Source organism: Peromyscus maniculatus, chromosome 3 (genome assembly GCF_049852395.1).
Source record: "Peromyscus maniculatus bairdii isolate BWxNUB_F1_BW_parent chromosome 3, HU_Pman_BW_mat_3.1, whole genome shotgun sequence".
In the NCBI taxonomy this organism is placed as follows: domain Eukaryota; kingdom Metazoa; phylum Chordata; class Mammalia; order Rodentia; family Cricetidae; genus Peromyscus; species Peromyscus maniculatus.
Window position 1 is genome coordinate 145631786 of NC_134854.1, and position 26032 is coordinate 145657817.

The following is a 26032-nucleotide window of genomic DNA, read 5'->3' on the forward strand; positions in this document are numbered from 1 at the left end:
GAGGTAACCTCCTATGAACTGGGTAAAAGTCTAGATAAAGTCTTTCTTCGACAGGTCAGTTGTAAAAGATATGAATACAGATATTTGTGAACAGAAAAATGTGCACCATCACCATCCCAGACATAACCATTTATTTTTTGTGTATATAGTGTTCTGCCTGCATGCCAGAAGAGGGCACCAGATCTCATTACAGATGGTTGGGAGCCACCATGTGGTTGCTGGGAATTGAACTCAGGACCTCTGGAAGAACGGCCAGTCCTCTTAACCTCTGAGCCATCTCTCCAGCCCCTTTCTAAGATTTCTTATAAGTTTACTTTTAGAGATAAATAATAAAATGATTGGTCCTATCTTTGTAACCACAGTATACAGCCTGCCAGGAAAAGAACTGGCTGAGAAAATGCCCCGATTGCTTATACTCTGTTAAACTACAAGTTACTTAGAGGTGAATGCATGTGGGTTCTTGGGATGATTTTGTTTTAATTATGTAAGGGAAATGAGAAACATGTTTATATCTGTATTCATTGTAATCATTCACCTGAAAAATAGAATGTAACCACCTTATAATTTTATATTGCTTGAAAGACTCTAATGGGGTATTTATGATATAAGGGAAAAAATCAAGTTAGTTAGAATGAAGACATCAAGAGAGACAGAAGGGACATTTATGGATAGAGGTAAGAAAAGAAATGAAGAACTGAGAGAGATGATAGAAAGATCGTGTGTGTGTGTGTGTGTGTGTGTGTGTGTGTGTGTGTGTGTGTGTGTGTGTGTTCCCTCTAGCAGGCCCCAAACAGTTAAGTTTTACTCCCTCAGATAAAAAATTCTAGGTCCCCTTCCTCCGTAGGCTCCCCCTCAAGCCCTGTGCTGCTGGAGGCTGGTCCTCAAGGCTGCAAAACATGTACTGTTTCCTTGTTATGTGTATGAACATGGGAGTAGCCAGAGGAGATTTCAAGAAGGGAAGCATTTGGAAGAGCTGAAGGCTGAGCATGTGGGTGTGAGCTGGAAGACTTCTGCAGGAGGGACTCAAATGATCCCATTTTTAGCAACTAGTTTAAGTTTTCCCTCTGGTATATTGTGATCCATTAATTCTCCCAACTGTTCCCAACAGTGCTGTAAGACTCAAGGCTGGTGCTGAGCAGTGCAGGGATAAAGGGAAGAGAGGCATGGGGAGAGAGACAGCCTCCTCCCACAGCTGCTAACCAGAGATGTGTCAGGATGTGGCCAGTGGCCCAGTGAGTGGAGAGTGCCCATGAGTGAGTTATGAAGACAGTGGGAAGCAGAGAGCTCAGAGGAGCAGCTTCAGAAGGACCAGGATGTGAGCTTTGCCTTCCCACCTGCTGGAGGTGTCAGAGTTCGAACTGGGAGCCCACACAATGGTGAGGTGTGGTGGTATTGTGTTCCCTAAAATATTGTACACCCTAATAAACTTAGTGGGGTCAGAGACAGAACAGCCACTAGATATAAAGCCTAGAAAATGGTGGCACTCACTACTTTAATCCTAGTACTCCAAAGGCAGAAATCCCTCTAAATCTCTGTGAGTCCAAGGCCACATTGGAAATGGCCAGGCATGGTGACACACGCCTTTAATCCCAGAAAGTGAGCCTTTAATCCCAGGGAGTGATGGTAGAAAGCAGAAAGGTATACAAGGCGTGAGGACCAGAAACTAGAAGCATTTGGCTGGTTAAGCTTTCAGGCTTCTAGCAGCACAGTTCAGCTGAGATTCATTTTGGATGAGGACTCAGAGGCCTCCAGTCTAAGGAAACAAGGCCAGCTGAGGATCTGGCAAGGTGAGGTAGCTGTGGCTTGTTCTGGCTCTCTGATCTTCCAGTGTTCACCCCAATATTTGGCTCAGGTTTGATTTTATTAAAAAGAAAATTTTAAGATTCCTGTTACAGTGAGGGGCCAATGGTCCTCCTGAATGTTATGCCAGAACTTGGCTGTTTAGTCAAAATGGACATTGTCATGTCTTAAGTGTTTGCTCACGTTGTCTGGTTCGCCTGAAACCACATTTGCATGAACTTAAGTTTGCTGCAGAGTGTCTCAGGACAGAGTTCTCCCACATCACAGTTCCTCTTCTCCTCTTCTTCCTATGTCTTTCCATCCCCTTTGAGTTCCCACTTTATAGTATTTACATATTGTGTGAGTAGGTTCAAACACTACAATTCTTGTCTTTTGGTTTTAAGATGTTGTATCTCTGGCCAGTAGGATTTGCTGAAGGAGGCAGAGGCAGGAGGATCACGAGTTTGAGGCCTGCATGTGCTACACATTAAAAAATAAATAAAAAAAAGATGATGCATCTCTGTATGTGGCCCAAGTGATTCTGTGGTTTCTCATTCTCATGTGGTATATGCCAGTGGGAAATCCCTCATCTCTCATACAAGTGTGTGATGTGACAACTTATTACCATAGTACTGTAGTCCCAAATTTTAAGATAGGGAACTGAGAATACCAGAAATTAAATCACTTGCCCAAGGTATAATAAATAAGAGGTGTGTATGTTTTAGTAAGTTCCTCAGGTTCCGAATCATTCCATTAAGAAGGGCAGATGCACACATGAGCTCAAGAGACTGTGACAGCATACATTAGACCTGCACAAGCTCAAGCCAGACCAAATCCCAGTATGGAGGAGGGGACGTGGCACAGAGTCCCACCCCTAACAGAGATGCTCTTCCCAATTGATAGCTTCTGGAAGAGGAAAACCAGCTTTCCTTAGTGGAGTGTCACTAGGTACATCAACCACACTCCAGGGCAGGCCCCATGCCCAGGAGCAGCTGACAAACACAAAGGAACTCCATGTTTTTTGTTCTTTTAATGAGAAAAAATAAACATGAAATTGGGTGGGTAGAGAGTTTGGGGAAGATCCAGAAAAAATGGGAATGGGAAAAATATATGATCAAAATATGCTATATTAAGTTTTCAAAGAGTAAGTAAAAATGTTATTTAGAAAAGGATAAAACTATCCACCCATTTTACTGATATATTTTCATCCGATTAGAAAGTCTTAGAAAGGGTGTAGGAATGATCAAATAGAGGTGAGCCTTTGGGATACTTGCCTACATACTACACAATACAATAAGGTGCTGTGGGCTCAGTTTTCAAAGGAAAGCCAGAGATTGAAATGGAGGAGAAGCTGCATGCGTAGTGGGGGAGGGGTAACTTGGGCACACATGACCTTGATTTCCACAAAGTTCACTCACAGCTTTCAGACCCCTATTGCCTCTATCCCTTTTCAAAGTGTTATTGTGAGAATTACCCTCATTCTTTTCTCTTGCAGACTCTGGCAACTCAGAGGAACCCAGTGGCAAGAAGAGATTTTATGTTGTGCTAAATTATCACCCAAATATTAAAGGATGGGGCTGGAGTGACGTTATCTTATGATGGTTATTATAGGTCAGTTAGTGAGATGATGCAGCTGTCTTATGAATCAAACATTCTTTATGGACATGTGACGTGGTTGGAGTGGAATCCATAATCATGGAGATAGCTAGAGAGGTCCTTGTAGGGTCAAACATGGGAGCTTGGAATTGTATATATAAACCAGGGTCTTAGTAATTTCTCTTCTCTTCTCTTCTCTTCTCTTCTCTTCTCTTCTCTTCTCTTCTCTTCTCTTCTCTTCTCTTCTCTTCTCTTCTCTTCTCTTCTCTCTCTCTCTCTCTCTCTCTCTCTCTCTCTCTCTCTCTCTCTGGAGTCTGGGTCTCACTATGTAGATCTGGCTGTCCTAGAACTCACTATGTAGACCAGGCTGGTCTCATACTCACAAAGATCCTCATGTCTTTCCTTCCCCAGTGCTGGGATTAAAGGCATTTGACACTGCACCCAGACTCTAGTAAGTTCTCCATGTCTGCAGAATTTTAGGCAGCAGGGTCAGAGACTCTTCCATTTATGAGAACATTGGCTCACGTTAGTCCTCATTCATCCATTTTCTCATTCATAAAGGAAGCATTTTCTCCCCGCCAGCCACTATGCTAGAGAGCCTTTTGTGCACACACAGAAAGCACTTGTGTCTCTCTGTCCCCCGACTCTTGCCCTCCACTACCCCACCCCCAGTTAGCTCATGTAGATCTCATCCATTTCTCTGTCATTGGGTGATCCCTGTGTCTTTCTTAGGGTCCTCTTTAGTAGGTAGCATCCCTGGAATTGTCAGTTGCAGTCTGGTTATCCTCTGCTTTACATCCAGTATCCACTTACGAGTGAGTACATACCATGTTTGTCTTTCTGAGTCTGGGTTACCTCACTCAGGGTGATTTTTTCTAGTTCCATCCATTTGCCTGCAAACCTCATGATGTCATTGTTTTTCTCTGCTGAGTAGCATTCCACTGTGTATATGTACCACATTTTCTTTATCCATTCTTCAGTTGAAGGGCATCTAGGTTGTTTCCAGGTTCTGGCTATTACAAATAATGCTGCTGTGAACATAGTTGAGCATGTGTCCTTGTGGTATGATTGAGCATTCCTTAGGTATATGCCCAAGAGTGGTATAGAGAGCTTAGTGGAGCGGGAGATCCCAGCTGGACCAGGAACAGAGTGGGAGAACAAGGAAAGAGATACCATGATAAATGAAGACTCCATGGGAATAGGAAGAAGCAGAATGCTAGAGAGGCCCCCAGAAATCCACAAAGATACCTCCACAATAGACTACTGGCAATGGTCGAGAGAAAGCCTGAGCTGACCTACTCAGGTGATTGGATAGCCGAACACCCTAACTGTCATGATAGAACTCTCATCCAATGACTGATGGAAGCAGATGCAGACATCCACAGCCAAGTCCCAGATGGAGCTCCAGGAGTCCAATCAGCGAGAGAGAGGAGGGATTATATGAACAAGCGATACTGAGACCATGATTGGAAAAAGCACAGGGACAAATAGTCAAACTAGTGGAAACACAGGAACTGTGAACCAATAGCTAAGGAGCCCCCATGGTACTTAACTAGGCCCTCTGGATAAGTGAGATAGTTGATTAGCTTGAACTATTCAGGAGGCCCCAGACAGTGTGACCAGGACCTGTCCTTGGTGCTTTTTGGAACTTAGGGCCTATGCTGTGACACTTTACTCAGCCTTGGTGTAGGGAGGAGGGGACTGGACCTGCCTCAACTGAATCTACCAGGCTGGGCTGACTCCCCAGGGAAGACCTTGCCTTGGAGGAGGTGGGAATGGGGGGTGAATTGGGGCAGAAGGCTGGGGGTGGGAAGAGGAAGGACAGGGGAATTTGTTGCTGATATGTAAAATGATTAGAAAATATCTTATATAAAATAAAAATAAAAATAAAAATAAAAATAAAAATAAAGCACTTGTGTCTCTCTGCCAAGGTCTGTCTGATGCTAAGGTTTTACTCACTGACTGGATGCTGTGGTTCTGCCCCTGTCTGCCGTTTGTCTGTCTTTGGCTTTGTTGATGTATAACTGACAAATAAACTTCTGTATGCTTAAGATACCGATGTGCTGATCTGATGTACGTATATACTAGGAAATGATTACAGGTTAGCTAACACATGCATTACTGAGGGCAGTGGCCATTTATTTGTGTTTGTGCAGTAAGAACACTTAAGGTCTTCCTAAACAAATTCCTGTCACGCTGTAACACTATTGACTGCTGTCACCACGGTGCACACTGGTCTCCAGAACTTCTCTCGGATCTGAATTTTCAGTTCAGCATCATCATCCTATTTCTCCCAACACTCAGTTCCTTGAAATTGCTATTGACTTGCTTCCTGTGAGATTTACTTGTGTAGATTCTACACAGAAGTGGGATCTTATCTACACCTGGCCATCCCAGTGTGTCCCCAGAGTTCCTGCAGCTGTGCCTTTCATTAGCTGCTCATTTCCTGACCACAATCAAACTCAAGTTCTTTCTATGCAGGTTTCAGTTTCATGTGTTTCAGATTTGCAAGTTCACTTCCCAGAGAAGAAGTTGCACAATAATTCTGGGGGGACTTTTTATTTTCTTCCTTAGACAAGGTTACTGTGCAAACCTGGCTGTCCCAGAATTTGCTCTGTAGACCAGTCTGGACTCGAACTCAGTCATCTGTCTCCCAAGTGCTGGTTTTAAAGGTGTGCGCCATCACAGCCTGACGTCTGGGGGACTTTTACTTTGTTTAAAGTGAACTTTCCATATTACTGTTTCTACCACAGAGATGAGGTGGAGGAGGCAGAAAGGTCCACTTCACTAAGCTCCTGACTGCACAATAGAGTGAACTTGAACTGCAGCATATCCTTAGTACTCAGTGCTGGATGGCTTCATGCTACTCTGTATATAATGTGCTCTTTAATTTTCTCAGAGCATTTTTAAATACACAGATATGTCACAAAATTAAATAAGGTCTGTGTTTGCAGGGTGATAGTAAACTGAAAACTCCCCAGGTGAGCCCAGGTCAATGAATGGTCCTGTAAGAAACACTGAATCGGCTATTACTTTAAGCCCCAGGGTTTGGGTAATTCATCAGCTCCTCAACTGAAACAAGTTTTTAATTGTATTACATGTTTCGAACTAAGATTGTGCAAAGCACATCCAATCACCTTCTACTTCTACATAGTTGAACCATTTCTAATGTACCAAACACCCCTTAATATCATGATCGTCCTGCTCTGGTCTTGAGTGCTGGGATCAGGTGCTGCCCAAGTAATGGGAAACAAGTGTCACTTTTGGTTCAGAAGTGGAGCAGAGGTGTCAGGAGAGGAGCTGCCTGTGGTCTGTAATTTAAACCACACTGGGGCAACAGGGAATTGTTTTAATCCAGCCTTTCCTGGACAGTTCCCACAATGCCAGGGCAGGGAAGTTTCTCTGTGGACCAGAGAGGATCTGTTTGTGTTCTTGGAGGGAAGGGGTCACGAGCCAGGAGGATTCTGATCACCTGAGCCCATCCCAGGAGCCCAGTCTCCTGTCACATGGAGCCTATGCCTCCCCACAGCCCACAGTAGCTGTTTCTGGTGTGTGTGTGTGTGTGTGTGTGTGTGTGTGTGTGTGTGTGTGTGTGTGCGTGTGTGCTGCTACATCTGGCTGAACTATTCGGAGCTTGGGTTTAACTGCAGATGATGTCCTGTTTTAGCCCTGACACTTGCTAGATTAAACCCAGGGGAAAGGACAAGCCTCCAAGGGAAGGCTAGGACAGTGGCACTGTTGAGTTTCTGAGCTCCTAGACCTACTTCTCTGGAAAAAATCTGTGGGAGGGGCTGGTCCAGGCTTTCCTTTTCTGTTACTGGAGTTCTAAGAAATGTTTGCTCAGACAGACTGTTATTACTTGTGCACCGGTGTCCAAATAGTTGAACTGCTGTGCATTGGAGAGGCTTCTGCAATGTAGGGCCTTCGTGTGCAACTCATTTGCCCATTTTGCAGAATAGCCAGTATTTCCAAGCATCCCTGTGAGTGTCTGGGGTCAGATACTGAAACTTGGCTTTCTGTCTCTTGCATAGCCTCAGCTGGACCTGATGGAGCAATTGAATGTAGTGTTATAAAGGGGTTAAATAGGAATATGTCTGAGAGTGGGCAGGTAGAGCCTTTGAGCTCAAGCAGGGGGAGAAGGCATCCATGTGAGGCCCCTTCTTGTGGATGTCAGAACCCTGAATGAGTGAGTGAGCAGAGGGTCCTCAAGGCCAGCCTGGTGTGACACCTCAGCACTTGAGGAGGTGAGGTTGGGCCCCAGTGCAGTGTTAGCTGAAAGTCAGGTTGGGGTCAGGAGACTCAGCAGACTGAGGGGAAGTTCCTTACAGAGGGTAAACCAGGAGTGGTTTTCAGGAACTATGTAAGGTACAGAGTGTGGGACTGGAAAGCACAAGGTGGGAACTCGGTAACTTTCAAGAGAATGAGGAAATCCTTGCTGGGGTGAGGAAGAATTGGGCTGTTAGAGCCCAGACAGGTTTAGGGGAGTATCCATGCCTCAGATAGACCTTTCGTGGGTGCCACAGACTGAGCAGGGTGAAGACACTGTCTCCATGAGGTGGGACAGTCTAGGGTGTGTACTAGGTGCCTTTGGGTTGAAGAACTCTTCTGTCCATGGGGGCGACTTGAGTGTGGTGTTAAAGCCTCACAGAGGTCAGGATGCAACTCTACAGGGACCAGGCAGGAGTAGGAATCACAGCACAAGACGGAAATGGAGGCTTTATTGTAGAGGTCAGCTCAGACCGAGTGTCAGAATCTCACCTCTGTGAGGAGTTTGACTTCTCTAATGGCCTGGTTCCTCTTTTCCATTTCTTCCTGTTTTCTTCTCTCCCCCATTGAATTCTTGGTGTTTCTATGATTGTATTAAGATCCTGGGTGCATTCTCCACCTGCAATGCTCCCTTTGCAGGTCAGGGAACTGGACCTCATGGTGTACGCTCAGGGCAGCTGTCTGTTACTGCCTCTCATCCCTAGCTGGTATTGAGATAATTTTTTCTTGTTCAGGACATGTTTTAAAGAAGGGACGGCACACATCTTCTGAGGGCAGGGAAGATTTTCAGAAAGCATTTATATTAACAAGGTTCTCATGAATAAACTTGACTCCTCAGACATGGATGCAGACTCTCCTCCAGGTAAGAAAACATTTTCTGCTGCTCCTAGTGAGTGATGATGTAAAAGACAAAGATGGTCTTAGTTGCTGGCCATGCCTCTTGGTCACTGGAGTCTCAACTAAGTGTGTTGTCTGTAGACAGATGTGAAAAGTTGTGGGATTGTACAATGGAGAAGAGAAGGTATTGTCTTTTACCATCTAGAGAGAATACCATCACCCATGTTATTGTATCTTTTCTACATATAAATGTATAAAAATTGTTTCAAAGTTAAACCATGCTATAATGATTTCCCATCTCTATTTGGTGACATGTTATATATATTTATCTGTAAAAGCTTTAAATTTGTTGGAAAGATACATACCAAAATACTGACAACAATCATTTTCAGTGTCAAGAATGAGTGATTTTGTACATATTGCAAGGTTTCTATAATTAACCTGATATTTCCTATTCACATTTTTCTATTTTGAATATCATGTTACTAGTGTTTATCAACAACAAAAAGAGGAGAATAGGAGAAAGAAGAAGAAATAGGAACAGAGTTGAAGACATGAATTTGGTTTGTCTTTCAGCTCCTCAAAAGAAGACCATGAGTCACGAAATTTTTCACAGATTCTCCAAGGTCCTCCTCACCTCAATCATAATATTTTTACTGCTGTTGAAAATCGTATTCTCCATTGCTCTGATTAGTAAGTATGCCCCTGGGAGAAGCGAACAAGAGAAGGAAAGGGACTCATCAGACAGACAGTGACCCAGAAACCTGAGGCAGATACTCCCCAGGGTAGATGTAATCATCTTGTTAAATAAGAAACATAGAGTCAATGCAGAGATGAAAGCCCAAGATGTCAGAGCAATAGCTAAGAGCTAAAAACCTTACCCTTCACTGCTGCTGTCTTCCTCAGCAAGAGCGCTACTTCCTGTGTCTGTCTTTATATAGACTTTCTGTTCTGCCTTCTCATTGGTTGTAAACCCAACCACATGACCTCCTAGTGACTGCCCATCTACACAGACCTCCAGGTCTTCTATGGTTGGTATTGAGATTAAAGGTGTGTGTCTCCATGCTGACTGTATCCTTGACCACACAGAGATCCGCCTAGCTCTGCCTCCAGAGTGCTGGGATTAAAGGTGCACACCACCACCACCCAGCTTCTGCTATGGCTTGCTATTAGCCCTGACCCACAGGCAACTTTATTTATTAACATACAAATAAAATCACATTTCAGTACAAATAAAATATTACCATACCCCAGGGAGATGGATGACATTGGGAAAGTCCCTCTATTTTAGAATAACTCTTCTGTCAAAGTCATTCATTCTCACTAGAGAAGCATGTGTGTATTCATTGGTGTCACAGAGTGAAATACTGGGGCATCTCTTTTAGGATCCAGTAACGAGGACAAACCTGTATTTCCTCATCAGCATATTTGGATGCAGAGACATCTATATTTTGGAATGAGTAGAGGGATGAGAAGATATAGATAGAGCTATTCCAGGGACAGTGCTCCACTGGAGTTCCTTCTAATTTATTTTTTCTTCTAGATTGTGTGAGACCTGAAAGCTAATTTAGAAAATAGTGGAATTCTTTGTAGATTGGTCTTCAAATTTATTAAAAATTAAAAAACACACACTCGATTTTTATGTAGATGTTTTATTTATTCATGCAATAATTAGTAATATCTATTTACTATATATTGGGCAGCATGTCAGAGAGTCCAGAAATAGCTGCAGCTCCCAGTCTCAAGATGTTTAGAGTATAGTCAAGTGAACCAGTGCTTTAAAAAATTGCATGGGAAATGCTCTGCAGGCGAAAATTACGTTCTCCTGCTGCTTGGGATCAAAAGCTTCCCACAGGAATCTCCCCCACTCCCAACCCCGCATTAAGCTCTTCTTTGATAGTTATTTCCTCTGATTATTTTCTAGGATTTTTCATTCATAGCCATAGTTAGAAAATTAAACACCTAGTTTCTGTGTCTACGTTTTCTTTATGCTATTTTCCTTCATTCCTACTCCACCTTACTCTTTTAAGTTTTTCCTACACAATATTTCTTTTTCTTTTTTTATATTTTCATTTTATAATTAATTTAATTTTGCATATCAGCCACGGATACCCCTGTCTTCCCCCCTGCCACCCCTCAGCCTTCCCTCTAATCCACCCCCCATTCCCACCTCCTCCAAGGCAAGGTCTCCCCTGGGGATTCAGCTCAGCCTGGTAGAGTCAGCTGAGGCAGGTCCAGTCCCCTCCTTCCTACACCAAGGCTGAGCAAAGTGTCTCAGCATAGCCCCTAGGTTCCAAAAAGCCAGTGTATGCAGCAAGGACAGGTCCTGGTCTCACTGCCTGGGGGGCCTCCTGAATAGTTCAAGCTAATCAACTATCTCAATTATTCAGAGGGCCTGATCCAGTTCCATGGGGGCTCCTCAGCTATTGGTTCACAGTTCCTGTGTTTCCACTAGTTTGGCTATTTGTCCCTGTGCTTTTTCCAATCATGGTCTCAATATCTCTTGTTCATATAATCCCTCCTCTCTCTCTCACCAATTGGACTCCTGGAGCTCCACCTGGGGCTTGGCTGTGGATGTCTGCCTCTGCTTCCATCAGTCATTGGATGAGAGTTCTATCATGACAGTTAGGGTGTTCAGCCATCCAATCACCAGAGTAGGTCAGCTCAGGCTTTCTCTCGACCATTGCTGGTAGACTACAGTGGAAGTATCTTTGTGGATTTCTGGGGACCTGTCTAGCACTCTGCTTCTTTATATTTCCATGGAGTCTTCATTTATTATGGTATCTCTCTCCTTGTTCTCTTACTCTGTTCCTGATCCAGCTGGGACCTCCTGCTCCCCTAAGCTCTCTTTCCCCCGACCCTTGCCCTCCATTAACCCGCCCCCAAGTCTAGTTTGCTAATGTAGATCTCATCTATTTCTCTGTCATTGGACAATCCCTGTGTCTTTCTTAGGGTCCTCTTTAGTAGGTAGCCTCCCTGGAGTTGTGAGTTGCAATCTGGTTATCCTTTGCTTTACACCTAGTATCCACTTATGAGTGAGTACATACCATGTTTGTCTTTCTGAGTCTGTGTTACCTCACTCAGGATGATTTTTTTCTTGTTCTATCCATTTTCATGCAAACCTCATGATGTCATTGTTTTTCTCTGCTGAGTAGCAATCCATTGTGTATATGTCCCACATTTTCTTTATCCATTCTTCAGTTGAACGGCATATAGGTTGTTTCCAGGTTCTGGCTATTACAAATAATGATGCTATGAACATAGGTGAGCATGTGTCCTTGTGGTATGATTGAGCATTCCTTGGGTATATGCCCAAGAGTGGTATAGCTGGGTCCTGAGAGAGGTTGATTGCCAATTTTCTAAGAAAGCAACATACTGATTTGCAAAGTGGCTGTAAAAGTTTGCATTCCCACCAACAGTGGAGGAATGTTCCCCTTGCTCCACATCCTCTCCAACATAAGCTGTCTTCAGTGTTTTTGATCTTAGCCATTCTGACAGGTGCAAGATGGTATCTCAGGCCATTTTGATTTGCATTTCCCTGAAGATTAAGGATGTTGAGCAATTCCTTAAATGTCTTTCAGCCATTAAGGCTTCATGTGTTGAGAATTCTCTGTTTAGGTCTATAGCCCATTTTTTAAAAAATTGGACTGTTGGATATTTTGATGTCTAATTTCTTGAGTTCTTTATATATTCTGGATATCAGCCCTGTGTCAGATGTGGGGTTGGTGAAGACCTTTTCCCATTCTGTAGGCTGTCGTTTTGTCTTGTTGACCATGTCCTTTGCCCTACAAAAGCTTCTCAGTTTCAAGAGGTTCCATTTATTAACTGTTGTTCTCAGTGTCTGTGCTACTGTTGTTATATTTAGGAAGTGATCTCCAGAGCCAATGCATTCAAGACTACTTCCTACTTTCTCTTCTATCAGATTCAGAGTAACTGGATTTATGTTGAGGTCTTTGATCCACTTGGACTTAAGTTTTGTGCAGTGACAGATATGGATCTATTTGCAATCTTCTACATGTTGCCATCCAGTTATGCCAGCACCATTTGTTGAAGATTCTTTCTTTTTTCCATTGTACAGTTTTGGCTCCTTTGTCGAAAATCATATGTTCATACGTGTGCAGATTAATGTCAGGGTCTTCAATGTGGTTCCATTGGTCCACATGTCGGTTTTTATGCCAGTACCAAGCTGTTTTTGATACTTAGCTCTATAGTAGAGCTTGAAGTCAGGGATCATGATGCCTCCAGTGGTTGTTTTTGTACAGGATTCTTTTGGCTATCCTAGGTTTTTTGTTTTTCCATATGAATTTGAGTATTTTTCTTTCTAGGTCTGTGAAGAATTGTGTTGGGATTTTGATGGGGATTGCATTGATTCTGTAGACTGCTTTTGTTAACAGTGCTATTTTTACTATGTTGGTCCTGCCTATCCATGAGCATGGGAGATCTTTCCATTTTATGACATCTTCTTCAATTTCTTTTTTCAGGGACTTAAAGTTCTTGTCATACAGGTCCTTCGATTGCTTAGTTAGAGTTACCCCAATGTATTTTATATCATTTGTGGCTATTGTAAAGGGTGATGTATCTTCCTTCTCAGCTCATTTGTCAATTGTATATAGGAGGGCTACAGATTTTTTTGAGTTAATCTTGTATCCTGGTACATGGCTGAAGGTGTTTATAAGCTGTATCAGTTCCTTGGTTGAATCTTTGGGGTCACTCAAGTATACTATCATGTCATCTGCAAGTTGGGAAAGCTTGACTTCTTCCTTTCCAATTTGTATCCCCTTAATCTCCTTATGTTGTCTTATTACTCTGGCTAGAACTTCAAGTATTATATTGAATAAGTATGAGGAGAGTGGACAGCCTTGCCTCGTTCCTGATTTTAGTGGAATTGCTTTGAGTTTCTCTCCATTTAATTTGATGTCGGATGTTGGCTTGCTGTGAATTGCCTTTATTATTTTTAGGTATGTTCCCTGTATTCCTGATCTCTCCAAGACCTTTATCATGAAAGGGTGTTGGATTTTGTCAAATGCCTTTTCAGCCTCTAGTGAGATAATCATGTTGTTTTTTCTTTCAGTTTGTTTATATGGTGTATTACATTGACAGAATTTCACATGTTGAACCACCCTTCCATCCCTGGGATGAAGCCTATTTGATCATGGTGGATAATTTTTTTTTTTAAGAATTATTTATTATGTATACAGTGTTGTGCCTGTATTTCTGCCTACAGGCTAGAAGAGGGCACCAGATCTCACTACAGATGGTTGTGAACCACCATGTAGTTGCTGGGAATTGAACTCAGGACCTCTGGAAGAGCAGCCAATGCTCTTAACCTCTGAGCCATCTCTCCAGCCCCAGACAAATTGTTTTGATGTGTTCTTGGAGTCTGTTTGCCAGTATTTTTTTTTTGTGCTTTTAAATGTGCATTTTTAAAAAATTTTATTCATTTTATTTTACAATACCATTCAGTTCTACATATCAGCCAATGGTTCCCCTATTCTCCCCCCTCCCACGCCCTCCCCTTATCCGCAGCCACCCCCCCATTCCCACCTCCTCCAGGGCAAAGCCTCCCCTGAGGACTGTGATCAACCTGGTAGACTCAGTCCAGGCAAGTCCAGTCCCCTCCTCCCAGACTGAGCCAAGTGTCCCTGCATAAGCTCCAGGTTTCAAACAGCCAATTCATGCAATGAGCACAGGACTTGGTCCCACCGCCTAGTTGCCTCTCAAACTGATCAAGCCAATCAACTGTCACACCTATTCAGAGAGCCTGATCCAGCTGGGGGCCCCTCAGCCTTTGGTTCAAAGTTCATGTGTTTCCATTCATTTGGCTATTTTTTTTTCAATAATTGAGTAAAACCAAAATTTATTATAAGCCACAGTCCTCCTAGGGACCTCCATGCTATATATATATATAGCCTCCATGGTTCTATGGGCTGTGGTCTGATTGTTCTTTATTTTATATCTAGAATCCACTTATGAGTGAGTACATACCATGACTGTCTTTCTGGGTTTGGGTTACCTCACTCAGGATGGTTTTTTCTAGTTCCATCCATTTGCCTGCAAACCTCATGATGTCATTGCTTTTCTCTGGTGAGTAGTGCTCCATTGTGTGTATGTACCACATTTTTTTCATCCATTCTTCTGCTGATGGGCATCTAGGTTGTTTCCAGGTTCTGTGTTTGCCAGTATTTTATTGAGTATTTTTGCATTAATGTTCATGAGGGAGATTGGTCTGTAGTTCTCTTTCTTTGTTGCATCTTTGTTTGTCTTGGGAATCAGGGTAATTGTAGCCTCATAGAAGGAATTTGATAACGTTCCTTCTGTTTCTATTGTGTGGAACAATTTGAAGAGTATTGGTATTATCTTTTCTTTGAAGGTCTGGTAGAATTCTGTGTTGAAACCATCTGGTCCTGGGCTTTTTTTTTTTTTTTGGTTGGGAGACTTTTAATGACTGTTTCTATTTCCTTAGGGGTTATTGGTCTATTATAATAGTTTATCTGGTCTTGATTTTAACTTAGGTATGTGGTACCCATCCAGAAAATTATCCATTTCTTTTAGATTTTTCAGTTTCGTGGAGTAGAAGCTTTTGAAGTATGACCTGATGATTCTCTGGATTTCCTCAATGTTAGTTGTTATTTCTGATTTTGCTAATTTGGATGCTCTCTCTCTGCCTTTTGGTTAGTTTGGATAAGGGCTTGTCCATCTTGTTGACTTTCTCAAAGAACCAACTCTTTGTTTCATTGATTCATTGTATTGTTCTCTTTGTTTCTATTTTATTGATTTCCTCTCTCAATTTGATTATTTCCTGGTGTCTATTCCTCCCGGGTGACTTTTCTGCTTCTTGTTCTAGAGCTTTCAGTTGTGCTGTTAAGTCACTAGTGTGAGATTTCTCCAACTTCTTTATGTGGGCATTTTCCTCTTAGCACTGCTTTCATAGCATCTCATAAGTTTGGGTATGTGGTATATTCATTTTCATTGATCTCTAGGAAGTCTTTAATTTCTTTCTTTATTTCTTCCTTGACCCACTGGTGATTCAGGTGAGTATTATTCAGTTTCATTGAGATTGTAGGCTTTCTGTAGTTTTTGTTGTTGTTGAAATCTAACTTTAAACCATGGTGGTCTGATAGAACACAGGAGGTTATTCCATTTTTTTTTCTATCTGTTGAGATTTGATTGTGGCCACGTATGTGATTGATTTTAGAGAAGGTTCCATGGGGTACTGAGAAGAAGGTATATTCTTTTTTATTAGGATGGAATGTTTTGTAAATATCAATTAAGTCCATTTGATTCATAACATCAGTTAAGTCTCTTATTTCTCTGTTAAGTTTCAATTTGGCAGATCTGTCTAGTGGTGAGATGGGGTGTTGAAGTCTCCAACTATTAATATGTGGGCTTTTATATGTGATTAAAGCTTTAGTGATATTTCTTTTACATATGTGTGTGCCCTTGTGTTTGGGGCATAAATGTTCAGAATTGAAACTTCATCTTGGTGGATCTTTCCTGTTGTGAGCATGTAATGTCCTTCTTGATCTGTTTTGATTGATATCAGTTTGAAGTCTATTTTGCTTGATATTAGGATGGCTACACAAGCTTTCTTCTTAAGACCATTTGATTCGAAAGACTTTTCCCAGCCTTTTATTCTTAGGTAGAGTCTATCTTTTAATTTGAGGTGTGTTTCTTGTATGCAGTAGAAAGATGGGTCCTGCTTTCATATCCATTCTGTTAGCCTGTGTCTTTTTATAGGTGAATTAAGTCCATTGATATTAAGGGATATTAACGACCAGTGATTGTTAGTTCCTGTTATCTTTTGGTGGTAGTGTGTGTGTACTTCTCTTTTTTGGGGTTTTCTGCTGTGGGGTCATCTATTGCCTGTGTTTTTGAGGGTGTACCTGACTTCCTTAGGTTGGAATTTTCCTTCTAGTGCTTTCTGTAGGGCTGGTTTGTCGATAAGTATTGTTTAAATCTGGTTTTGTCTTGGAATGTCTTGTTCACTCCCTCTATGATGATTGAAAGTTTTGCTGGGTATATTAGTCTAGGCTGGCATCCATGGTGTCTTAGTGTCTGCATTACATCTGTCCAGTTCCTTCTGGCTTTCAAAGTCTCCATTGAGAGATCAGGTGTTATTCTGATGGTTTTGCCTTTATAAGTCACCTGGCCTTTTTGCTTTGCTGCTCTTAATATTCTTTCTTTATTCTGTAGGTTTATTTGTTTAATTATTATGCAGCAAGGGGACTTTTCTGGGGGTCTAGTCTGTATGGTGTTCTATATGCTTCTTGTATTTTCATAAGTATTTCCTTCTTTAAGTTGGGAATGTTTTCTTCTATGATCTTGTTGAATATATTTTCTGTGCCTTTGAGTTGGTATTCTTCTCCTTCTTCTATCCCTATTATTCTTAGATTTTGTCTTTTCATGGTGTCCCAGATTTCTTGGACATTTTGTGTTATGACTTTTTTGTCTTTGGTATTTTCTTTGACTGACAAATCCATTTCCTCTATTTTATCCTCTACAGCAGAGATCCTCTCTTCCATGTCTTGTATTCTGTTGGTTATGCTTGCATCTGTGTTTTCTGTTCATTTACTCAGATTTTCTATTTCCAGCATTCCCTCTGTGTCTTCTTCATTGTTTGTATTTCCCTTTTCATGTCTTGAACTGTTTCCCTCACCTGTTTAATTGCTTTTTCATGAATTTCTTTAAGAGATTTATTACTTTCTTCCAATTTTTTTATTTGTTTTTTCCTCTCTTTATAGATTTCTTCCAATTTTTTGTTTGACCTTTTCTCAATTTCTTTATTGATATCCTCCACTTTTTTGTTCATCTTTTCCTCAATTTCATTTTTCATTTTTTCTTGAAAGGCCTCTAGCATCTTCATGATGCTATTCTTAAAGTCACTTTTCTTTTTTGCTTCTTCTACCTTGTGATGTTCATGTCTTGCTGTTGGAGGCGGGCTAGGTTCTGGTGATGCAGTATTGCTCTTTATGTTGTTGTGTGTACTTCTGCCTTGACATCTGCCCATGTCCTCTTCTAATAGGTATAAGAGGTGCCTGTGTTTGAGCTATTTGCTGTTGGTCCACTCTGTGCTTGTTGTGTCTGTGTCTCAGGGGGCCCTTCTGGGTCTAATCTTAGCTCTTGGTCTAATTGGAGCAGGCAGCTTCTGTGTCTCAGGGAGCTGTTCCTGGGTCAACCCAAGCTAGTTGATTCTGTGACTTACGGATTTGTTCTTATCAGGGCTCTTGCTTCAGTCAGAGCTGACAGAGTCTGTGTTTCAGGAAGCCTCTCTTGGTGCAATAAGATGTGGCAGATTCTACTATTCAGAAAGCCACTCTTGGTCTAAGGAGGGCTGGCAGATTCCCTGTTTGCTGAGGTTACTCTTGGTCCAAAGACAGCTCTTTGTCCAACAAGAGCTCTCTCTCTGGTCCGCATGATAGCTGGGGGTTTGTTTCCAAGCCTCAGGAAGTGGCGGGTGTCTGGGGCGGATGGTTATGGGGGCAGGGTGTGTAGATTGCAGGGTCCGCTGGGGGGTCTTGGAGAAGGGGAACCTTTCTGCAGTGGCCCTGCCAGCTGACTGCCCACTGGGGCCGATTTGGGTGGGTGTTCTCGGGAAACAGCTGGGGCCCAGGGTTGGGTCCTAGGGGCAGGCCTCCCTGGGTGTGAACAGAGTCACTCACCTCTGGCTCCTACACTATATTTCTATTTCCTACTTTCCTTATTTTTCATAGGTAAATTAAGAGAGAGACAGAAGGAGAGAAATCTTGATACAGAAGATTCTATGCTGCAGCCTTATATTCGGACTCCTTCCTTTTTTTTCCCTGAGGATAAAACCCCCGCCTCATTTAATTTTATTTTTTTCACTACAAAAGTGCATCAGACCAACTGCTTACTGGCAGCCTCTAAACTTCTACTTTCCCCAAGTGCTCTGGAGTAGAAGCAGCAGGGAATATTAGACAGAAGGATAGAGGGGACAGAAAATATTTTTATTTTTTTCTTTATGTCTTAGTTTCTGTTCACTGTTGCCATCTGTGGGGGTCATCACACCCCACATTTCCCCAGAGTACTCTTGAGTAGAAGCAGCAGAAAATATTAGATAGAAGGATAGAGGGGAGAGAAAAAGATAGACAATACAGGGTAGACTTGAGAGGGCCTGGATCCTAATCCATCACGCCCTGACTGTCTGTGTCAAAGGGATACGAAGGGATGGAGCAAAAGACCGACCTCCAGCATGGCCAGGGCAGACCATCTCAGACACCTGGTACTCAGTTCCGTGATCCAATCATCCTCTTTATGCAGACCTGCTGGGTAAAGCCCTTGGAAATCTGCATGGGCTCCAACAATGGAGAACTAAGCATGAAACTGTAGGGGCAGACAAAACTGGACTCAGATCACAAAATCGTGCATACCATCTTACCATCCCCTCTTAATGTTATTTTATTCAGTAGCTATTGCTCAACCACTAACCAACTTGAAATTTAGTAGGTTAATTGAAATATTTATTTAATTCTTGCTTGGTGGCTTTGGCGAGGCTGATCTCTCTTGGAGATTCCCATGGTCCTAGGTGAACTTACTCATTCTCATGGAGTCATACATCAGTAACAGACAACCCAGCTTCCCATGGCAACTTCAGACTTTCAGGATGGATGGTGACAGTAAGATAAGCCCAACATGGAGTGCACACACATTTGCCTTTGTGTGTTTTAGTGGCCAAAGCACTCTTAAAGGCAGCTCAGATGAGGTGATGTAGATTAGACCAGTTTCTTTGTAGGGAACTGCAAAGGCATAGTCCAAGTGGGTATTCATACAGGGAAGGTGAGAAGTGTGTCCAGTTTTTCAATGTGCAACTGTTATGGAGATACCTTGAAAAATCTGAAGCAGGACATGATAAAATTAAAACTGACTTAGAGAAGTGTGCTCTTACGGAGTGTGAAAACGAAGGGAAGCAGAAATTAGGACACTAATTCAGAATCCGTTTGAGCAGTACTAGGGGCTTGATCCAAAGATCATGCAAGTGATGTACAGGAGAGGAGAGAAGTTGGACAAAAAGGAGGTGACATTTCGGTCAATATTGATAACTGAAAATAGGGGAAACAGAGGAGTGAGTTACAAGTTTAATATTCTATTTCATAAAGTCAGCAGTCATGAAGTTATTTGAAGAGGAAGAAGATGAGCAGCAGGTTTGAGATGGAATATGATGATTTAAATTTGGATTATATTCACCAAAATCTCAGTTGCACAGTTTAGTTGGATGCATCTTAACATGTTTAATATAGAGGAATACATTTTAGAAGATCTTTTTAGCAGATAACAAAATAGACTAAAAAAACAACCACTTCTACTCCCCACCCCCACCCCAACAACCCAGGACAATGAATATCACTAAAGAAGAGGAATTTGGAGGAGAAAGAGAGATACAGAAGGAACTGGATGCTAAGTTCTATTTTAAGAGAGGTGGGTGTAGAAGGAAACAGGTAGGAAAGAGCACAGAAAACAGCAGCAAACAGGACCAGGCAAAACCAGAGGGAGCCACTGTCTCCCAACAGTTAAGGAGGAAGAGAAGTGGGCAGGGTGATGTGAGAAGTCCCACAGGAAGATGACTGATCAGTGGACATGAGGAGCCATTGACATCCACTTCAGTAATGTTTGGTAAATTGGCAGAAGCGAAAGCCAGAATCTAGTGACTCCAGGAACAAGTGGGAGATGAAGAAGAGAAGAAAGAAAATTCCATTTCTAGAGGAAAGGTTTGTTAGTTTTAAGTTAGGAACTCTGTGAATGTGTGGGGACCCTGAGAAGTCAGAACTAGCTGGGGGGAGGGAAATACAGGAAAAAGATTACGAAAACCATGTCCTTTTGATCAATGTTGGGCTTTTATAACCTCCCTGCTCAGGTAACCTGGAACTGCTCTGAATTAGTTCATTTCTCCCTCACTATTCCTGGGGTTCACACCTACTTAATAGAACTTATCACTTAAGATGTAGTCTTCAGTGTGTCCTCCATGAAATTTTGAAGAGTGCCCAGGGTCATGGTTCTGTCCTGTCCTTCCAGCTCTTCCTGAAGATATCTGTGGTCATAAATCACTAGGAGCAGGGAAATGCTGGCTTTGAGGGATTGGAAAAGTATCTCTCTTTGTGGTAAGGTCTTATATAGCCCAAGGTAGCCATGAACTAACTAACTAACTAACTAACTAACTAACTAACTAACTAAGTTAACCAACAGCCAACTAAACTAAAGTAACTAGCTAGCTAGACCAACGAACTAGATATACTAACTTGTATAGTTCAGGTACCTGAACCTTCCATTTTTCCTCATTCTAATTCCCAAGTGTTAGGACCACAGCCTCCACACTCTGTGGTGATGGAGAATCTTTCCCAGGCAGGCTCTAACGACTCAGGTAATTGGAAACATATAGGTTTTGTTTCTACAAAGAATGTAAGAAAGTAAAAGTAAAGAGTCAAATGTTAGCACTACCAGAAGAATGAATTGTTTTTTATTCTGTTTTACAGCTATGTTTAAAAAACATTCTGAGGTTCTTGATGAAAAAGCAATTACAAAAGAACTGAATTACACTGAGTTGGGGTGTACAAAACAGCATCCACTCTTGAAAGGTAAAACGTAATGTGTCTAAAACCAGCATTTCCAACAAGATTCTCAGGTAGCTCCATCAGCAATGGGCACTATATGGACAGGACTTCCTACCACACAGTACCAGCTGCCTGTGAAGTCCTTTTTAGAGGTCTCTCATCAGGCATGATTGGGATGTGTGCCCCCTAGTGTCAATAAAGCAGAGTTTCAGGGAGGGAGAGGCAATATTGGACTGAGTAGAATTTTATTAGATACAGAAAAGACTTCCAAAAAGAATAAAGCAAATCTGATACCAAGAATGTGAGTATCTCCAGGGAGTCATGCTCAATGGTGTGTGTTTAGGATTTCATTTTTAATTAATATACGTATATATGCACATGCTTGTGTGTGGGTTTGTGTACATGAGTACATTGCCTGCAGAGGCAGACGAGAGTGTCAGATCCCTAGATGTGGTTGTGAGTACAGGTTGTGGGTGTTGGGAACTGAACTCCAGTCCTCTGTGAGAGCAGTACACACTCTAACCACTGAGCCATTTCCGTAGTCCTTCAAGTGTTTTCGTGTGTGTGTGTGTGTGTGTGTGTGTGTGTGTGTGTGTTTGTGATGATCTTGTTGCATTCTCAGTTACAGTATCTACAAAGTGTAATTTACTCTAGATTTGAATAGAGAATTTGTTTTTCTCATAAACTAAGCTGGAGTGGGGACTGGTGAATGTGTATTACTTAGATTTAGGAAAGAGAGAGAAGAGTACTTAAGGCTATTCATCAATTTGGCTCTGAGTAAGCAAAGATTCTTGATTGTCTTTGACATCTGTAACTGAGATGTCTTTGGAATACACCTTCCAGCTCTAAATAGACACAGTTGTTTATTGTCTTTGCCAAGAGACACATTTGGAAAACACGTTTCCCTAGACCATTTGAGCTTGTCTGGGTTCCTGCCTTTCTCAGCTTGTCTGGGATTCCTGTATTTCTCAGCAGATCTCTCTCTCTTCACTCACAGTATCCTTTGCTGTGAAGAAGCCTGCAGTCTTATTCAGGGAGTATTTCCCTATGCCTAAATCTTGAATGTTGTCTTTATTTTTTTCTTGTAACAATTTTAGGGTTGCAGGCCTCACATTAAGGTGTTTCATCCTTTTAGAGTCTGTTTTGAAGTCAATTTTCACGCAGAATGGCTATGGATTTAGATTCATTCTTCTGCACATCGGTACCTAGTTTTCTCAGCACAGTTTGTTGAAGAGCCTGTCTTCCTCTGATATGTATTTCTAGTGAAAAGTCCGGTGGCTGTAGCTGTGTGGGTTCATGTTTGTGGTTCTCTTTTGTGTTCCTTGATCAATGTGTGTACTTTTGTTGTGGTACCATGCTCTATATTGTAGCCTGAAGTCAGGTCTGGTGATACCTCCAACATCATTCTTTTTCCTTCAGGGTTGCTTTGGCTATCCAGGTTTTTTTTTCGTGTGTGAGTGTGAGTGTGTGTGTGTGTGTGTGTGTGTGTGTGTGTACGTGCATGCGCGTGTGCTTTCTATATGATTTTTGAGATTGTTTTGTCTATTTATCTTATGAAGAATCTTGGAATTTCTATGAGCATTGCATTCATCTGTAGACATTTAGGATCTTTACATGAGACTTTATATTTCTGTTTCATTTCAATCTGACACCCACCACTCCCAGCAACTCTTGAGGGTTCACTGATATCTCTGTTGCCTCAGGAAACAATTAACACCCTGGAATACTTAAAATATATTTTTTAAGATATAAAATTTCCATTCAGCTCTTTACATCTTTCTTTGTTGATGATTTACATATTTTAAAAACTTGTTTCCAGGTTGTTTTTATTTTCTTCTTGAAACATCTATCATGGGTATTGTAAAGTTTTTTGATAAACCTATACTTTTGTTATCTTGCTTGTTGTAATATATTGACTACCACTTTTATCATCATAAATTAAAAATATCTGTCTGCTAACTCTGAAATTTTGATGCATTGGTTAATGGCATCTATTGTTTTCATGTATCAATATGTATATATTTATGCAATATGAGAACTTTCTGGTTCTTGGTCTGATGAGTTCTATTCTTTGGAGAACAGTCTGTATAGCATTATGTCCTCAGGGTCCGAGTTTCCTTACACTTTGTTTTCCTGACAGCACCCCAGTAGGACAAAGGGGCTTTGATGTTGATGTTGATGTTGATAGAGGTAGACCGGGGTTGATTGGCATCTGATTGGGAGGGGTTCATGTTCTATCTGGAGAAGTGGAGAGTCCCAGCTTCCATGTGGTCTCCACATCAAGCAGATTTTAAAGTGACTTTATGACATTGCACTTACATTTCCTTCTTCCTCCAAAGACAAAGTCTGGAGCTGTTGCCCAAAGGATTGGAAGCCATTTAGTTCCCACTGCTACTTCACTGCGACTGGCTCAGCATCTTGGAGTGGGAGTGAAGAGAAGTGCTCCAGCATGGGTGCTCATCTGATGGTGATCCACAACCAGGAAGAGCAGGTGCATCCTGGGAGAGAGTGGGGCCTGGGCCTGGCCTGCTCTCTGCCTCATTTTACTAGGAGGGAGTTTTGTTGACATGGGTGTTGCTGATGTGGCAGAAGGCTTTCCATCAGGAAGCTGCTTCAGCCTTGGCATTCTACACCTTGTCCCTGCTTCAGTGAAGCTGAACAACTCACAAGGAACCATGGCAACAGAAATGCAATGCCTGAGGGTGGAGGGAAGGATGAAATGTTTCTGTTGGAAAGAGCAGTGTGTGATTTCAGCACTCTAATGCTTCCTGTAGTACCCACTGCATAACAGAGGAGGGCGCAGAGGTGACTAGGGAAAGAGAATCAAATCAGGAGAGTCACAGCCAGCCATCAGAAATGAAATATCTGAGGTTGTGAATGGAGAATGCTTAAATCTGCTAAATTCTCTCATGGACAACTTTTAGGAATGGTGTTGGGGAAGAAAAGAGGGGAGTGAGTCTGAGATGAGAATTCATTATGATCATGGACAGAGATTGTTTCCAATGTCATGGAAATCAGGCCTCTGAGTGATGACTTTGTGTCCTGGTCAGCCAGAGAAGATGGCACTCCTGGGGTGGGGGTGGCTCTTCTATTCCTTGATCCTTTCTTTGTCTTCTCGTCTGTGTGTGACCAGAAATAAGTCAGTCAAAATATAACAGTGTACCTCTAAAATGTATAATTAATATGCATTAATCTAAAATTTGAAAACTATTTAAGGGCCTATAGATATGACCTGAGATTTGATTATTATGTATTTCCATAGGTGCATCATATTGGTCCTATAATTTTGTATAGTTAAAATTATTTTCAAAAGATCTTATAAAAATTCTATAACAGAAAAAGAATCACTCCATCCAGCCTGAATGCTGTATCTTTCTTTCCTCTTAGGATTTCATCACCAAGATCCTGAATCCCAAAGCTGCTTATTTTATTGGGCTTTCGGATGCAGGTCACCGACAGTGGCAATGGGTTGATCAGACACCATACAATGAAAGTGCCACGTGAGTCCAGAGTTACCTGGAGGAGTCCTGGGTCCTGTAGCATGAGAAGACTTTAGGGTGTTCCAGCTGTTGGTTATGAAACTAAAACAGCTCACTCCTGGTGTGAGTGCTGGGGATGCATTACTTTATCCTTATTTCCTCATCAAGGAGTCCTGTGAGACACATGTCACTGATACTCCAGGGGAGATCAGGAAACTGAGTTTGAAGAGTTTAGCATGATAAGTACCCAGGGCATCCAACCAAGGTGCTACATCATGGTGGGTTTCATTATGCTTTCAGTCTCTCTATATATTTAACAATAGGATTTAATTTATTTTTGTTTGTGTGTATATCCGTGTCTCTCTGTGAGTGTGTGCCATGTGTATGTTGGTGCCCATGGTGCCCAGGAGAGAGTGTTGGATTCCCTGGATCTAGGGTCACTTGTGGTATGAATGTGCCAATATGTGTGCTTGGAACAGATCTCTCACATTTTTTTGGAAAAGCACAAGCACATTTAATTTCTGAGCTATCTCTCCAACTTTCATTAACATATTTATAATAAAAATTAATGTCAAGACCATCACTAATTATTTTTCATAATCAAAAACCCACATTCTGATATTGTTATGTGTTATATTTATATAATTATTTAAAAACTCTAATATCTTAGTATGTTCCCATATTCTATCCTGATTTCTGTTGTGAGATATAGGTAGTAATGTTATTCTCATTCTCAGTCTTCAGAGAAGAAAAGTAGGAATTGAAGATTTCTTGTCCTAGATGATAGAAATACATAGATTATCTAGATATTTTAAATAATTTTTCAGTTTCTAAAATAAGAGTTGTAAAATGGAAAAAAAATTATTAAGACACGAGAATATGGAGAGACCTTTTCAGCAATAAATAAGCACATGGAATGATAGTCCTGGATACCAAGATCTAGGGATGAATTATCCTCTCTGATGTGTTCTGGGAGAACAGTTAGGTAACAAGTTAAGAGAATATTGAGTGCAGTGGACCCTGTTTTCAGGGACATGTCAGACATGGGTGGTGGAGAACGGTTGGTTTGTACACACCTGAATCTGCTTTCCACAAATTCCCACCACATCCTCATCTTGCTTACTCTTGTTTTCTCTTTCCCAGCATCACTGTGGGAAACACCCTGATGCTCTTTCCTCCCTTCCAGGTTCTGGCACCCAGGTGACCCCAGCAGTGACAATGAACAATGTGTTATAATAAATCATTGAGATACTGGTTGGGGCTGGAATGACGTTCTTTGCAGTGGTAAACAGAAGTCAGTTTGTCAGATGAAGAAAATATACTTTTGAATCAAGCATTCTCCATAGACATGGGCTTGCATTTTTATCCAGCATTTCACAGACACCTGGAAAGACCTTCTTGTGGAAGAGATGTCCATAGAAATTTAGGTAGGCAGCCAACAGTTATCCATATGATAATACTGGTCCCCATATGTACTTATTTATTCATCCTTTACTCTTTATATAATGAGAA

The 26032-nt window shown here is 41.7% G+C and overlaps 1 pseudogene across 1 annotated transcript; it reads left to right on the forward strand.

The window, feature by feature from the left end:
- The first annotated feature begins 8220 nt into the window (after positions 1 to 8220).
- LOC121826446 (C-type lectin domain family 4 member A-like) lies at positions 8221 to 25848 on the forward strand (annotated as a pseudogene). Its single transcript, XR_013049657.1, has 6 exons — positions 8221 to 8503; positions 9055 to 9171; positions 20964 to 21065; positions 23381 to 23532; positions 24429 to 24541; positions 25707 to 25848. The product of XR_013049657.1 is annotated as a C-type lectin domain family 4 member A-like (transcript).
- The last annotated feature ends 184 nt before the right edge of the window (positions 25849 to 26032 follow it).